The sequence below is a fragment of the Rhinopithecus roxellana genome, chromosome 20 (assembly GCF_007565055.1).
Source record: "Rhinopithecus roxellana isolate Shanxi Qingling chromosome 20, ASM756505v1, whole genome shotgun sequence".
Lineage (NCBI taxonomy): Eukaryota > Metazoa > Chordata > Mammalia > Primates > Cercopithecidae > Rhinopithecus > Rhinopithecus roxellana.
In genome coordinates this window covers 2,126,991-2,142,965 of record NC_044568.1, presented here as the reverse complement: position 1 = coordinate 2,142,965, position 15,975 = coordinate 2,126,991, and positions in this window count along the sequence as shown.

Genomic DNA, 15,975 nt, shown 5'->3' with positions numbered 1-15,975 from the left:
TGGCTGGATATGAAATTCTGGGTTTAAAATTCTTTTCTTTAAGAACGTTGAATATTGCCCCCCACTCTCTTCTGGCTTGTAGAGTTTCTGCCGAGTGATCTGCTGTTAGTCTGATGGGCTTCCCTTTGTGGGTAACCCGACCTTTCTCTTTGGCTGCCCTTAAGATTTTTTCCTTCATTTCAACTTTGGTGAATCTGGCAATTATGTGTCTTGGAGTTGCTCTTCTGGAGGAGTATCTTTGTGGCGTTCTCTGTATTTCCTGAATTTGAGTGTTGGCCTGCCCTACTAGGTTAGGGAAGTTCTCCTGGATGATATCCTGAAGAGTGTTTTCCAACTTGGTTCCATTTTCCCCCTCACTTTCAGGCATCCCAATCAGATATAGATTTGGACTTTTTACATAATCCCATACTTCTTGCAGGCTTTGTTCATTTCTTTTTCTTCTTTTTTCTTTTGGTTTCTCTTCTCACTTCATTTCATTCATTTGATCCTCAATCACTGATACTCTTTCTTCCAGTTGATCGAGTCGGTTACTGAAGCTTGTGCATTTGTCACGTATTTCTCGTGTCATGGTTTTCATCTCTGTCATTTCGTTTATGATCTTCTCTGCATTAATTAGTCTAGCTGTCAATTCTTCCACTCTTTTTTCAAGATTTTTAGTTTCTTTGCGCTGGGTACGTAATTCCTCCTTTAGCTCTGAGATGTTTGATGGTCTGAAGCCTTCTTCTCTCAACTCGTCAAAGTCATTCTCTGACCAGCTTTGATCCGTTGCTGGCGATGGGCTGCGCTCCTTTGCAGGGGGAGATGCACTCTTATTTTTGGAATTTCCAGCTTTTCTACCCTGCTTCGTCCCCATCATTGTGGTTTTATCTGTCTCTGGTCTTAGATGACGGTGATGTACTGATGGGGTTTTGGTATAGGTGTCCTTCCTGTTTGATAATTTTGCTTCTGACAGTCAGAAGGACTGTCTGTTGGTCTGTTGGAGATTGCTTGAGGTCCACTCCAGACCTGTTTGCCTGGGTATCAGCAGCAGAGGTTGCCGAAGATAGAATATTTCTGAACAGCGAGTGTACCTGTCTGACTCTTCCTTTGGAAGTTTCCTCTCAGGGGTGTACTCCACCCGGTGAGGTGTGGGGTGTCAGACTGCCCCTAGTGGGGGATGTCTCCCAGCTAGGCTACTCAGGGGTCAGGGACCCACCTGAGCAGGCAGTCTGTCCGTTCTCAGATCTCAACCTCCGCGTTGGGAGATCCACGGCTCTCCCCAAAGCTGTCAGACAGAGTCGTTCGCGTCTGCACCGGCCCTCACTGCTTCCCCTGTTGGTCTTCAGCTGTGCGCTGTCCCCAGAGGTGGAGACTACAGAGACAGGCAGGCTTCCTTGAGCTGCTGTGAGCTCCACCCAGTTCGAGCTTCCCAGCGGCTTTGTTTACCTACTTAAGCCTCAGCAATGGCGGGCGCCGCTCCCCCAGCCTCGTTGCTGCCTTGCGGATAGATCGCCGCAGACTGCTGGTTAGCAGTGAGGGAGGCTCCGTGGGCGTGGGACCCTCCCAGCCAGGTGTGGGATATATTCTCCTGGTGTGCCTGTCTGCTTAAAGGGCAGTATTGGGGTGGGAGTTACCCGATTTTCCAGGTGCTGTGTGTCTCATTTCCCCTGGCTAGGAAAACGGATTCCCTTTACCCTTGGCTTCCAGGTGAGGCGATGCCTCGCCCTGCTTCAGCTCTCGCGGGTCAGGCTGCAGCAGCTGACCAGCACCGATTGTCCGGCACTCCCTAGTGAGATGACCCCAGTACTTCAGTTGAAAATGCAGAAATCACCGGTCTTCTGTGTCGCTCGCGCTGGGAGTTGGAGACTGGAGCTGTTCCTATTCAGCCATCTTGCTCCGCCCCAAGAAGTTTCTAAGCAAGCTTCTTTCTAGTTTTCATCTGAGGATAGTTCCTTTGTCACCGTAAGCTTCATTGCGCTATGAAGTATCTAAATGCAGATTTCCAGAAAACTGTGTTAACAAACTGATCACTGAAGAGAAACGTGTAAATCTGTGAGTTGCATTCACACACAGCAATGCAGTTTCTCAGAAGGCTTCTTTCCAGTTTTAATCTGAGGATATTTCCTTTTTCACCATAGCCTTCAATGAGCTCCCATATATCACTTTGCAGAATCCACGACAACAGGGTTAGCAAACTCTTCCAAGAAGGGGAGGGTGGAACTCTATGTGATGAAGTCACACATCAGAAAGCAATCTCTCAGAAAGCTTCTGTCTAGTATTTATGTGAGGATACTTCCTTTCTCACCATGGGCCCCTATCGGCTCCCACATACCACTTTGCAGAATCCACGAAAAGAGTGTTAGCAAACTGCTTCCTGAAGTGTAAGTTGTAGGTCGGTGAGATGAACCCACTGATCAGAAAGATGTTTCTCAGAAAGCTTCTTTCACGTTTTGAACTGATGAAATTTCCTTTATCAGCGTAGGCCTCAATGCAATCCAAAGAAGCCCTTCTCAGGTTCCTCAAAGACAGTGTTAACGGACTGCTCCACGAAACATGACTGTAACTCTGTGAGATGAATTCACACATCACCAAGAAGTTTCTCAGAAAGCTTCTTTATAGTTTTCATCTGAGGATATTTCCTTTGTCACCGTAAGCTTCACTGCCCTATGAAGTATGTAATTGCAGATTTCCAGAAAACTGTGTTAACAAACTGATCACTGAAGAGAAACGTCTCACTGTCTGAGTTGCATTCACACATGGCAATGCAGTTTCACAGAAGGCTTCTTTGCAGTTTTAATCCGAGAATATTTCCTTTTTCACCGTAGCCCTCAATGAGCTCCCAAATATCACTTTGCAGAATCCACGACAACAGTGTTAACAAACTGTTCCAAGAAGGGAAGGGTGGAATTTTGTGTAATGAAGCCACACCTCAGAATGCAATCTCTCAGAAAGCTTCTCTCAAATTTTTATGTGAGGATACTTCCTTTTTCACCATGGGCCCCTATGGGCTCCCAAATATCACTTTGCAGAATCCACGCAACAGTGTTAGCAAACTGTTCCAAGAAGACAAGGGTGGAACTCTGTGTGATGAAGTCACACATCTGAGAGCAATCTCTCAGAAAGCTTTTCTCTAGTTTTTATGGGAGCATACTTCGTTTTTCACCCTGGGCCCCTAATTTCCCCAAATATCACTTTGGAGAATCCACGACAACAGTGTTAGCAAACTGTTCCAAGAAGGGAAGGGTGGAACTCTCTGTGATGAAGTCACATATCAGAAATCAATCTCTTAGAAAGCCGCTCTCTTGTTATTATGTGAGGATATTTCTTTTTCACCATGGGCCCCTTTGGCCTCCCAAATATTACTTTGCAGTTTCCACCAAAAGAGTGTTAGCAAACTGCTTCCTGAGATCTAAGGTGTAAGTCTGTGAGATTTACTTACTGATCAGAAAGAAGTTTCTCAGAAACTTCTTTCACGTTTTGAAGTGATTAAATTTCCTTTATCAGCGTAGGACTCAATGCGATCCAAAGAAGCCCTTCACAGGTACCTCAAAGACAGTGTTAATGGACTGCTCCACGAAATATAAGTGTAACTCTGTGAGATGAATTCACACATCACCTAGGAATTTCTAAGAAAGTTTCTTTCTCTTTTTCTTCTGAGGATATTTCCTTTGTCACCATAAGATTCATTGCGCTGTGAATTACCTAATTGCACATTTCCGGAAAACTGTGTTAACAAACTGATCACTGAAGAGAAACGTGTAACTCTGTGAGTTGCATTCACACATGGCAATGCAGTTTCTCAGAAGGCTTCTTTCCAGTTTTAATCTGAGGATATTTCCTTTTTCACCATAGCCCTCAATGGGCTCCAAAATATCACTTTGCAGAATCCACGACAACAGTGTTAGCAAACTGTTCCAAGAAGGGAAGGGTCGAACTCTGTGAGATGAAGTCACACATCAGAAAGCAATCTCTCAGAAAGCATCTCTCTAGTTATTATGTGAGGAATTTTCCTTTTCCACCATGGGCCCCTAGGGGCTCCCAAATATCACTTTGCAGTTTTCACGAAAAGAGTGTTAGCAAACTGCTTCCTGAGGTCTAAGTTGTAAGTCTGTGAGATGAACTCACAGATTAGAAAGAAGTTTCTGAGAAAGCTTCTTTCACGTTTTGAACTGATGAAATTTCTTTATCAGCATAGGCCTCAATGTAATCCAAAGAAGCCCTTCTCAGGTTCCTCAAAGACATTGTTAATGGACTGCTCTATGAAACATAATTGTAACTCTGTGAGATGAATTCACACATCACTAAGAAGTTTCTTAGAAAGCTTCTTTCTAGTTTTCATCTGCGGATATTTCCTTTGTCACCGTAAGCTTCATTGCACTGTGAAGTATCTAATTGCAGATTTCCAGAAAACTGTGTTAACCATCTGATCACTGAAGAGAAACGTGTAACTCTGTCAGTTGCATTGACACATGGCAATGCAGTTTCTCAGAAAGCTTCTTTCCACTTTCAATCTGAGGATATTGCCTTTTTCACCACAGCCCCAATGGGCTCCCAAATATCACTTTACAGAATCCACGACAACAGTGTTAGCAAACTGTTCCAAGAAGGGAAGGGTGGAACTGTGTGTGATGAAGTCACACATCAGAAAACAATCTCTCAGACAGCTTCTCTCTACATATTATCTGAGGATATTTCCTTTTTCACCATAGGCCCTTAAGGGCACCCAAAGATCACTTTGCAGTTTCCTTGCAAAGAGTGTTAGCAAACTGCTTCCTGAGGTCTAAGTAGTAAGTCTGGGAGATGAATTCACACATCACCAAGAAGTTTCTCAGAAACTTTCTTTCTAGTTTTCATCTGAGGATATTTTCTTTGTCACCGTAAGCTTCATTGCGCTATGAAGTATGCAAATGCAGATTTCCAGAAAAATGTGTTAACAAACTGATCACTGAAGACAAACATGTAACTCAGTGAGTTGCATTCACACATAGCAATGCAGTTTCTCAGAAGGCTTCTTTCCACTTTTAATCTGAGGATATTTCCTTTTTCACCATAGCCCTCAGTGAGCTCCCAAATATCACTTCGCAGAATCCACGACAACAGTGTTAGCAAACTGTTCCAAGGAAGGAAGGGTGGAACTCTGTGAGATGAAGTAACCCATCAGAAAGCAATCTCTCAGAAAGCTTCTCTCTAGTCATTATGTCAGGATATTTCCTTTCCCACCATGGGCCCCTATGAGCTCCCAAATATCACTTTGCAGTTTCCACGTAAAGAGTGTTAGCAAATTGCTTCCTGACGTCTAAGTTGTAAATCTGTGAAATGAACTCACTGATCAGAAAGAAGTTTCTCAGAAAGCTTCTTTCACGTTTTGAACTGATGAAATTTCCGTTATCAGGGTAGGCCTCAATGCGATCCAAAGAAGCCCTTCTCACGTTCCTCAAAGACAGTGTTAATGGACTGCTCCATGAAACATAAGTGTTACTCTGTGAGATGAATTCACACATCAGCAAGAAGTTTCTAAGAAAGCTTCTTTCTAGATTTCATCTGAGGATATTTCCTTTGTCACCGTAAGATTCATTGCGCTACGAAGTATCTAACTGCAGATTTCCAGAACTCTTTCTTAACAAACTGATCACTGAAGAGAAACGTGTAACTCTGTGAGTTGCATTCACACATGGCAGTGCAGTTTCTCAGGAGGCTTCTTTCCAGTTTTAATCTGAGGATACTTCCTTTTTCAAAATGGGCCACTATGGGCTCCCAAATATCACTTTGCAGAATCCACGACAACAGTGTTAGCAAACTGTTCCAAGAAGGGAACAGTGGAAATCTGTGTGATGAAGTCACAGATCAGAAACCAATCTCTCAGAAAGCTTCTCTCTATTTATAATGTGAGGATATTTCCTTTTTCACTATGGGCCCCTATGGGCTCCCCAGCATCACTTTGCAGAATCCATGACAAAAGTGTTAGCAAACTGTTCCAAGAAGGATAGGGTGGAACTCTGTGTGATGAAGTCACATATCTGAAAGCAATCTCTCAGAACTCTTCTCTCTAGTTCTTATGTGAGGATACTTCTTATTTCACCATGGGCCCCTGTGGGCTCCCAAATATCACTTTGCAGAATCCACGACAGCAGTGTTAGCAAACTGTTCAAAGAAGGAAAGAGTGGAAATCTGTGTGATGAAGTCACACATCAGAAAGCAATCTCTCAGAAAACTTCTCTCTAGTTATAATGTGAGGATATTTCCTTTTTCACCATGGGCCCCTATGGGCTCCCAAATATCACTTTGCAGTTTCCACGAAATGAGTGTTAGCAAACTGTTTCCTGAGGTGTAAGTTGTAAGTCTATGAGACGAACTCACTGATCGGAAAGAAGTTTCTTAATAGATTCTTTCACGTTTTGAACTGATGAAATTTCCTTTATCACCGTAGGCCTCAATGCAATCCAAAGAAGCCCTTCTCAGGTTCCTCAAAGACAGTGTGAATGTACTGCTCCACGAAACATAAGTGTAACTCTGGGAGATGAATACACACATCACCAAGAAGTTTCTAAGAAGGGTTCTTTCTACTTTTCATCTGAGGATATTTCCTTTGTCACCATAAGTTTCATTGCGCTATGAAGTTTCTAATTGCTGATTTCCAGAAAACTGTGTTAACAATCTGATCAGTGAAGAGAAACGTGTAACTCTGTGAGTTGCATTCACACATGGCACTGCAGTTTCTCAGAAAGCTTCTTTCCAGTTTTAATCTGAGGATATTTCCTTTTTCACCATAGCCCTCATGGGCTCCCAAATTTCACTTTGGAGAATCCACGATAACAGTGTTAGCAAACTGTTCCAAGAAGGGAAGGGTGGAACTCTGTGTGATGAAGTCACATATCAGAAGGCAATCTCTCAGAAAGCTTCTCTCTAGTTTTTATGTGAGGATACTTCCTTTTTCACCACGGGCCTCTAGGGGCTCCTAAATATCACTTTTACAGAATCCACGACAACAGTGTTATCAAACTGTTCCAAGAGGGGAAGGGTGGAACTCTGTGTGATGAAGTCACACATCAGAGAACAATCTCTCAGAAAGCTTCTCTCTAGTTATTATGTGAGGATATTTCCTTTTTCACCAGGGGCCGCTAAGTGCTCCCAAATATCACTTTGCAGTTTCCAAGAAAAGAGTGTTAGGAAACTGCTTCCTGAGATCTAAGTTGTAAGCCTTTGAGGTGACCTGACTGATCAGAAAGAAGTATCTCAGAAAGATTCTTTCACATTTTGAACTGATGACATTTCCTTTATCAGCATAGGCGTCAATGGGATCCAAAGAAGCCCTTCTCAGGTTCCTCAAAGACAGTGATAATGGACTCCTCCATGAAACATACGTGTAACTCTGTGAGGTGAATTCACACATCACCAAGAAGTTTCTAAGAAAGCTTCTTTCTAGTTCTCATCTGAGGATATTTCCTTTGTCACCGTAAGCTTCTTTGCGCTATGAAGTATCTAATTGCAGATTTCCAGAAAACTGTGTTAACAAAGTGATCACTGAAGAGAAACGTGTAACTCTGTGAAATGCATTCACACATGGCAATGCAGTTTCCCAGAAGGCTTCTATCCAGTTTTAATCTGAGGATATTTCCTTTTTCACCGTAGCCCTCAATGAGCACCCAAATACCACTTTGCAGAATCCACGACAACAATGTTATCAAACTGTTCCAAGAAGGGAAGGGTGGAAGTCTTTTTGATGAAGTCACACATCTGAAAGCAATCTCTCAGAAAGCTTCTCTCTAGTTATTATGTGAGGATTGTTCCTTTTTCACCATGGGCCCCTAAGGCCTCCCAAATATCACTTTGCAGAATACACGACAATAGTGTTAGCAAACTGTTCCAAGAAGGGAAGGGTGGAACTCTGTGTGATGAAGTCGCACATCAGAAAGCAGTCTCTCAGAAAGCTTCTCTCTAGTTATTATGTGAGGAAAATTACTTTCTCACGATGGGCCCCTATGGGCTCCCAAACATCACTTTGTAGTTTCCACGAAAAGCGTGTTAGCAAACTGCTTTCTGAGGTCGAAGGTGTAAGTCTGTGAGATGAACTCACGGATGAGAAAGAACTTTCTCAGAAAGCTTCTTTCAAATTTGAACTGATGAAATTTCCTTTATAAGTTTAGGCCTCAATGAGATCCAAAGAAGCACTTCTCAGCTTCCACAAAGACAGTGTTAATGGACTGCTCCACGAAGCATGAATGTAACTCTGTGAGATGAATTCACACATCACCAAGAAGTTTCTCTGAAAGCTTCTTTCTAGTTTTCATCTGAGGATATTTCCTTTGTCACCGTAAGCTTCATTTCGCTGTGAAGTATCTAATTGCAGATTTCTAGAAAACTTTGTTAACAAACCAATCACTGAAGAGAAATGTGTAACTCTGTGAGTTGCATTCACACATGACAATGCAGTTTCTCAGAATGCTTCTTTCCAGTTTAAATCTGAGGATATTTCCTTTTACATCAAAGACCTCAATGAGCTCCCAAATATCCCTTTGCAGAATCCACGAAAACACAGTTAGCAAAGTGCTCCCAGAAGGGGAGGGTGGAACTCTGTGTGATGCAGCCACACATCGGATGGCAATCTCTCAGAAAGCTGCTCTCTAGTTTTTATGTGAGGATACTTCCTTTCTCACCATGGGCCCCTATGGGCTCCCAAATATCACTGTGCAGAATCCACGACAACACTGTTAGCAACCTGTTCCAAGAAGGGAAGGGTGGAATTCTGTGTGATGAAGTCACACATCAGAAAGCAATCTCTCAGAAGGCTTCTCTCTAGTTATTATGTGAGGATATTTCCTTTTTCACCATGGGCCCCTATGGGCTCCCAAATGTAACTTTGCAGTTTCCACGAAAACAGTGTTTGCAAACTGCTTCCTGAGGTCTAAGTTGTAAGTGTGTGCGATTAACTCACTGATCAGAAAGAAGTTTCTCATAAAGCTTCTTTCACGTTTTGAAATGATGAAATTTCCTTTACTAGCGTAGGCCTCAATGCGATCCAGAGAAGCCCTTCTCCGCTTCCTCAAAGACAGTGTTAATGGATTGCTCCAAGAAACATAAGTGTATCTCTGTGAGATGAACTCACACATCACGAAGAAGTTTCTAAGAAAGCTTCTTTCTAGTTTACATCTGAGGATATTTCCTTTGTCACCGTAAGTTTCATTGCGCTATGAATTATCTAATTGAAGATTTTCAGAAAACTGTGTTAACAACCTGATCACTGAAGAGAAACGTGGAACTCTGTGAGTTGCATTCACACATGGCAATGCAGTTTCTCAGAAGGCTTCTTTCCAGTTTTAATCTGAGGATACTTCCTTTCTCACCACAGCCCTCAATAAGCTCTGAAATATCACTTTGCTGATTCCACGACAACAGTGTTAGCAAACTGCTGCAAGAAGGGATGGGTGGAAATCTTTGTGAAGAAGTCACATATCAGAAAGCAATCTCTCAGAAAGCTTCTCTCTAGTTATGAGGTGAGGATGTTTCCTTTTTCAAAATGGACCCCCATGGGCTCCCAAATATCACTTTGCAGATTCCACGACAACAGTGTTACAAACTGTTCCAAGAAGGGAAGGGTGGAACTCTGTGTGATGACGTCACACATCAGAAAGCAATCTCTCAGAAAGCTTCTCTCTAGTTATTATGTGAGGATATTTCCTTTTTCACCAAGGGCCCCTACGGGCTCCCAAATATCACTTTGCAGTTTCCATGAAAAGTGTGTTAGCAAACTACATCCTGAGGTCTAAGTTGTAAGTCTTTGAGATGAAGTCACTGATCAGAAAGAAGTTTCACAGAAAGCTTCTTTCACGTTTTGAATGGATGAAATTTCCTTTATCAGCTTAGGCCTCAATTCGATCCAAAGAAACCCTTCTCTGGTTCCTCAAAGACAGTGTTAATGGACGGCTCCCTGAAACATAAGTGTAACTCTGTGAGATGAATTCACACAACACCAAGAAGTTTCTAAGAAATCTTCTTTCTACTTTTCCTCTGAGGATATTTCCTTTGTCACCATAAGCTTCGTGGCGACATGAAGTATCTCACTGCGGATTTCCAGAAAACTGTGTTAACACACTGATCACTGAAGGGAAACGCGTTACTCTTTAAGTTGCAATCACACATGCTAATGCAGTTTCTCAGAAGGCGTCTTTCCAGTTTTAATGTGAGGATATATCCTTTTTCACCATAGCAGTCAACGAGCTCCCAAATATCACTTTGCAGAAGCCACGACAACAGTGTTAGCAAACTGTTCCAAGAAGGGAAGGGTGGAACGCTGTGTGATGAAGTCACACATCAGAAAGCAATCTCTCAGAAAGCTTCTCTCTAGTTATTATGTGAGATACTTCCTTTTGACCATGGGCCCGTATGGGTTCCCAAATATCACTTTGCAGAATCCACAACAACAGTGTTAGCAAACTGTTTAAAGACGGGAAGGGTGGAACTCTGTGTGATGAAATCACACATCAGAAAGCAATCTCTCAAAAAGCTTCTCTGTAGTTATTATTTGAGGATATTTCCTTTTTCACCATGGGACCCTGTGGGCTCCCAAATATCACTTTGCAGTTTCCCCGAAAAGAGGGTTAGCAACCTGCCTCCTGAGGTCTATGGTGTAAGTCTGTGAGATGAACTCACTGATCAGAAAGAAGTTTGTCAGAAAACTTCTTTCACGTATTAAGCTGTGGAAATTTCCTTTATCAGCGTAAGCCTCCATGCGATCCAAAGAAGCCCTTCTCAGGTTCCTCAAAGACAGTGTTAATGGACTGCTCCACGTAACATAAGTGTAAGTCTGTGAGATGAATTCGCACATCACCAAGGAGTTTCTACGAAAGCTTCTTTCTAGTTTCCATGTGAGGATATTTCCTTTGTCACCATAAGCTTCATTGTGCTATGAAGTATCTAATTGCAGATTTCCAGAAAATTGTGTTAACAAACTGATCACGGAAGAGAAACGTGTAACTCTGTGAGTTGCATTCACACATGGCAATGCAGTTTCTCAGAGGGCTTCTTTCTAGTTTTAATCTGAGAATATTTCCTTTTTCACCATAGACCTCAATGAGCTCCCAAATATCACTTTGCAGAATCCACGACAACAGTGTTAGCAAACTGGTCCACGAAGGGAAGGGTGGAACTTTGTGTGATGAAGTCAAACTTCAGAAAGTAATCTCTCAGAAAGCTTCCCTCTAGTTATTATGTGAGATTATTTTTTTTAAACATTGGCCCCTATGGGCTCCCAAATATCAGTTTGCAGTTTCCACGAAAATAGTGTTAGGAAACTGCTTACTGAGGTCTAAGTTGTAAGTCTGTGAGATGAACTCACTGATCAGATAGAAGTTTCTCAGAATGCTTCCTTCACTTTTTTAACTGATGAAATTTCCTTTATCAGCATAGGGTCAATGCGATCCAAAGAAGCACTTCTGAGGTTCCTCAAAGACAGTTTTAATGGACTGCTCCACGAAACATAAGTGTAACTCTGTGAGATGAATTCAAACATCCCCAAGAAGTTTCTAAGAAAGCTTCTTTCTAGTTTTTATCTGAGGATATTTCCTTTGTCACCGTAAGCTTCATTACTCTCTGAATTATCTCATTGCAAATTTCCAGAAAACTGTGTTAACAAACCGATCACTGAAGAGAAAATTGTACCTCTGCGAGTTGCATTCACACATGGCAATGCAGTTTCTCAGAAGGCGTCTTTCCAGTTTTAATCTGAGGATATTTCCTTTTTCACCATAGCCCTCAATGAGCTACCAAATATACCTTTGCAGAATCCATGACAACAGTGTTAGCAAACTGTTCCAAGAAGGGAAGGGTGGAACTCTGTGTGATGAAGTCACACAACAGAAAGCAATCTCTCAGAAAGTTTTTCTCTAGTTATTATGTGAGGATACTTCCTTTTTCATCATGGGCCCCTATGGTTTCCCAAATATCACTTTGCAGAATCTACGACAACACTGTTAGCAAACTGTTCAAAGTATGGAAGTGTGGAACTTTTTGTGAAGAAGTCACACATCAGAAAGCAATTTCTCAGAAAGCGTCTCTGTAGTTATTATATGAGAATATTTCCTTTTTCAACATGGGCCCCCATGGGCTCCCAAATATCACTTTGCAGTTTCCACGAAAAGAGTGTTACCAAACTGCTTCCTGAGGTATAAGTTGTAAGTCTGTGAGATGAACTCACTGATCAGAAAGAAGTTTCTCCGAAAGCTTCTTTCACGTTTTGAAGTGATGAAATTTACATTATCAGCGTAGGACTCAATGCGATCCAAAGAAGCCCTTCACAGGTTCCTCAAAGACAGTGTTAATGGACTGCTCCATGAAACATAAGTATAGCTCTGTGAGACTGAATTCGCACATCACCAAGAAGTTTTGAAGAACGCTTCTATCTAGTATTCATCTGAGGATATTTCCTTTGTCACCATAAGCTTCATTGCGCTATAAAGAATCTAATTGCAGATTTCCAGAAAACTGTGTTAACAAACTTCACTGAAGAGAAACGTGTAACTCTGTGAGTTGCATTCACACATGGCAAGCAGTTTTTCAGAAGGCTTCTTTCCAGTTTTAATCTGGGGATATATCCTTTTTCACCATAGCCCTCAATGAGCTCCCAAATATCACGTTGCAGAATCCACGACAACAGTGTTAGCAAACTGTTCAAAGAAGGGACGGGTGGATCTCTGTGTCATGAAGTCACATATCCGAAAACAATCTCTCAGAAAGCTTCTCTCTACTTTTTATGTGACTATACTTCCTTTTTCACCAGAGCCCTCAATGAGCTCCCAAATATAACTTTGCAGAATCCACGACAACAGTGTTAGCAAACTGATGCAAGAAGGGAAGTGTGGAACTCTGTTTGATGAAGTCATACATCAGAAAGCAATCTCTCAGAAAGCTTCTCTCTACTTATTATGTGATGATATTTCATTTTTCACCATGGGCCCCTATGGGCTCCCAAATATCACTTTTCAGTTTCCACGAAAACAGTGTTAGCAAACTGCTTCCTGAGGTCTAAGTTTTAAGTCTGTGAGATGAACTCGCTGATCACAAAGAAGTTTCTCAGAAAGTTTCCTTCACGTTTTGAACTGATGAAATTTCCTTTATCAGCATAGTCCCCAATGTGATCCAAAGAAGCCGTTCTCAGTTTCCTCATAGTCAGTGTTAATGGACTGCTCGACGAAACAAAAGTGTAAATCTGTGAGATGAATTCCCACATCACCAAGAAGTTTCTAAGAAAGCTACTTTTTAGTTTTCTTCTGAGGATATTTCCTTTGTCACCGTAAGCTTCATTGCGCTATGAAGTATCTGATTGCAGATTTCCACAAAACTGTGTTAACAAACGGATCACTGAAGAGAAGCGTGTAATTCTGTGAGTTGCATTCACACATGGCAATGCAGTTTCTGAGAAGGCTTCTTTCCAGGTTTAATCTGAGGATATTTCCTTTTTCATCATAGCCCTCAATGAGCTCCCAAATATCACTTTGCAGAATCCACGACAACATTGTTAGCAAACTGTTCCAAGAAGGGAAGGGTGGTACTCTGGGTGATGAAGTCATTATCGGAAAGCAATCTCCAGAAAGCTTCTCTCAACTTAATATGTGAGGATAATTCCTTTTTCACCATGGGCCCCTATGGGCTCCCAAATATCACTTTGCAGAATCCATGACAACAGTGATAGAAAACTGTTCCAAGAAGGGAAGGGTGGAACTCTGTGTGATGAAATCACACATCGGAAAGCAATCTCTCAGAATGATTCTCTCTAGTTATTATGTGAGGATAATTCCTATATCACCATGGGCCCCTATGGGCTCCCAAATATCACTTTGCAGTTTCCACGAAAAGAGTGTTAGCCAACTGCTTCATGAGGTCTAAGTTGTAAATCTGTGAGATGAACTCACTGATCAGAAAGAAGATTCTCGGAAAGCTTCTTTCATGTTTTGAACTGATGATATTTCCTTCATCAGCGTAGGGCTCAATCCGATCCAAAGAAACCTTTCTCAGGTTCCTCAAAGACAGTGGTAATGGACTGCTCCACGAAACACAAGTGTAACTCTGTGAGATGAATTCACACATCACCAAGAAATTTCTAAGAAAGCTTCTTTCTAATTTTCATCTGAGGATATGTCGTTTGTCACCGTAAGCTGCATTGCGCTATGAAGTGTCTCATTGCAGATTCCCAGAAAAGTGTGTTAACAAACTGATCACTGAAGAAAAACGTGTAACTCTGTGAGTTGCATTCACACATGGCAATGCAGTTTTTTCAGAAGGTTTCTTTCCAGTTTTAATCTGAGGATATTTCCTTTTTCACCGTAGCCCTCAATGAGCTCCCAAATATCCCTTTGCAGAATCCACGACAACAGTGTTAGCAAACTGTTCCAAGAAGGGAATGGTTGATCTCTAGGTGATGAAGTCACATATCAGACAGCAATCTCTCAGAAAGCTTCTCTCTAGTATTTATGTGAGGATATTTCCTGGGTCACCATGGGCCCGCCCCTATGGGCTCCCAAATATCACTTTGCAGTTTCCACGAAATGAGTGTTAGCAAACTGCTTCCTGAGGACAACGCTGTAAGTCTGTGAGATGAACTCACTGATCAGAAAGAAGTTTCTCAGAAAGCTTCTTTCACGTTTTGAACTGACGAAATTTCCTTTATCAGCGTAGGCCTCAATGGGATCCAAAGAAGTCCTTCTCAGGTTCCTCAAAGACAGTGTTAATGGACTGCTCCAAGATATATAAGTGTAACTCTGAGAGATGAATTCACACATTACCAAGCAGTTCAAAGAAATCAAAAGAAAGCTTTTTTCTAGTTTTCATCTGAGGATATTTCCTTTGACACCGAAGCATCATTGCGCTATGAAGTATCTAATTGTATATTTCAAAAAAACTATGTTAACCAAAGTGATCACTGAAGAGAATCGTGTAACTCTGTGAGTTGCATTCACACATAAACAATGCAGTTCTCAGAGCTTCTTTCCAGTTTTTCTGAGGATTTTCCTTTTCACCATAGACCTCAATGAGCTCCCAAATATCACTTTGCAGAATCCAAACAACAGTGTCAGCAAACTGTTCCAAGAAGGGCAGGAGGAACTCTGTGATGAAGTCACAGTAAGAAAGGAATCTCTCAGGAAACTTCTCTCTAGTATATGTGAGGATATTTCCATTTTCACCATAGCCCTCAATGAGCTCCAAAAATCACTTTGCAGAATCCACGACAACAGTGTTATCAAACTATTCCCAGAAGGGAAGGGTGGACTCTGTGTAATGAAATCACATACCAGAAAGCATCTCTCAGAAAGCTACTCTCTCCCTTTATGTGAGGATACTTCCTTTTTCACCATGGGACCCTAAGTCTCCGAAATATCACTTTGCAGAATCCAGACAACAGTGTTAGAAAACTGTTCAAGTAGGAAGCTGAAACTCTGTGTGATGAAGTCACACATCAGAAAAGCAATCTCTCAAAAGCTTCTCCCTAGTTATATGAGGATTTTCCTTTTTCACCATGGGCCTTTATAGGCTCCCTAATATCACTTTGCAGTTTCCACGAAAAGAGGGTAGCAAACTGCTTCATGGTGTCTAGTTGTAAGTCTGTGAGGTGAACTCACTGATCAGAAAGAAGTGTTCTCAGAAGCTTCTTTACGTTTTGAAACTGTAAGAAATTTCCTTTATCAGCATAGTCTCAATACATCCAAAGAAGCCCTTGTCAGGTTCCTCAAAGACAGTGTTAGTGAACTGCTCAAAGCACATAAGTGTACTCTGTGAGATGAATTCACATCACCAAGAAGTTTCTAAGAAAATTCTTTCTAGTTTCATCTGAGGATTTTCCTTTGTCCCCATAGTTTCATTGTGCTATGAATTATCTAATGCAGATTCCAGAAAACTGTGTTAACAAACTGATCACTGAAGGAAACGTGTAACTCTGTGAGTTGCATTCACTCATGGCAATTGCAGTTTCTCAGAAGCCTTCCTTCCCGTTGTAATCTGAGGATATTT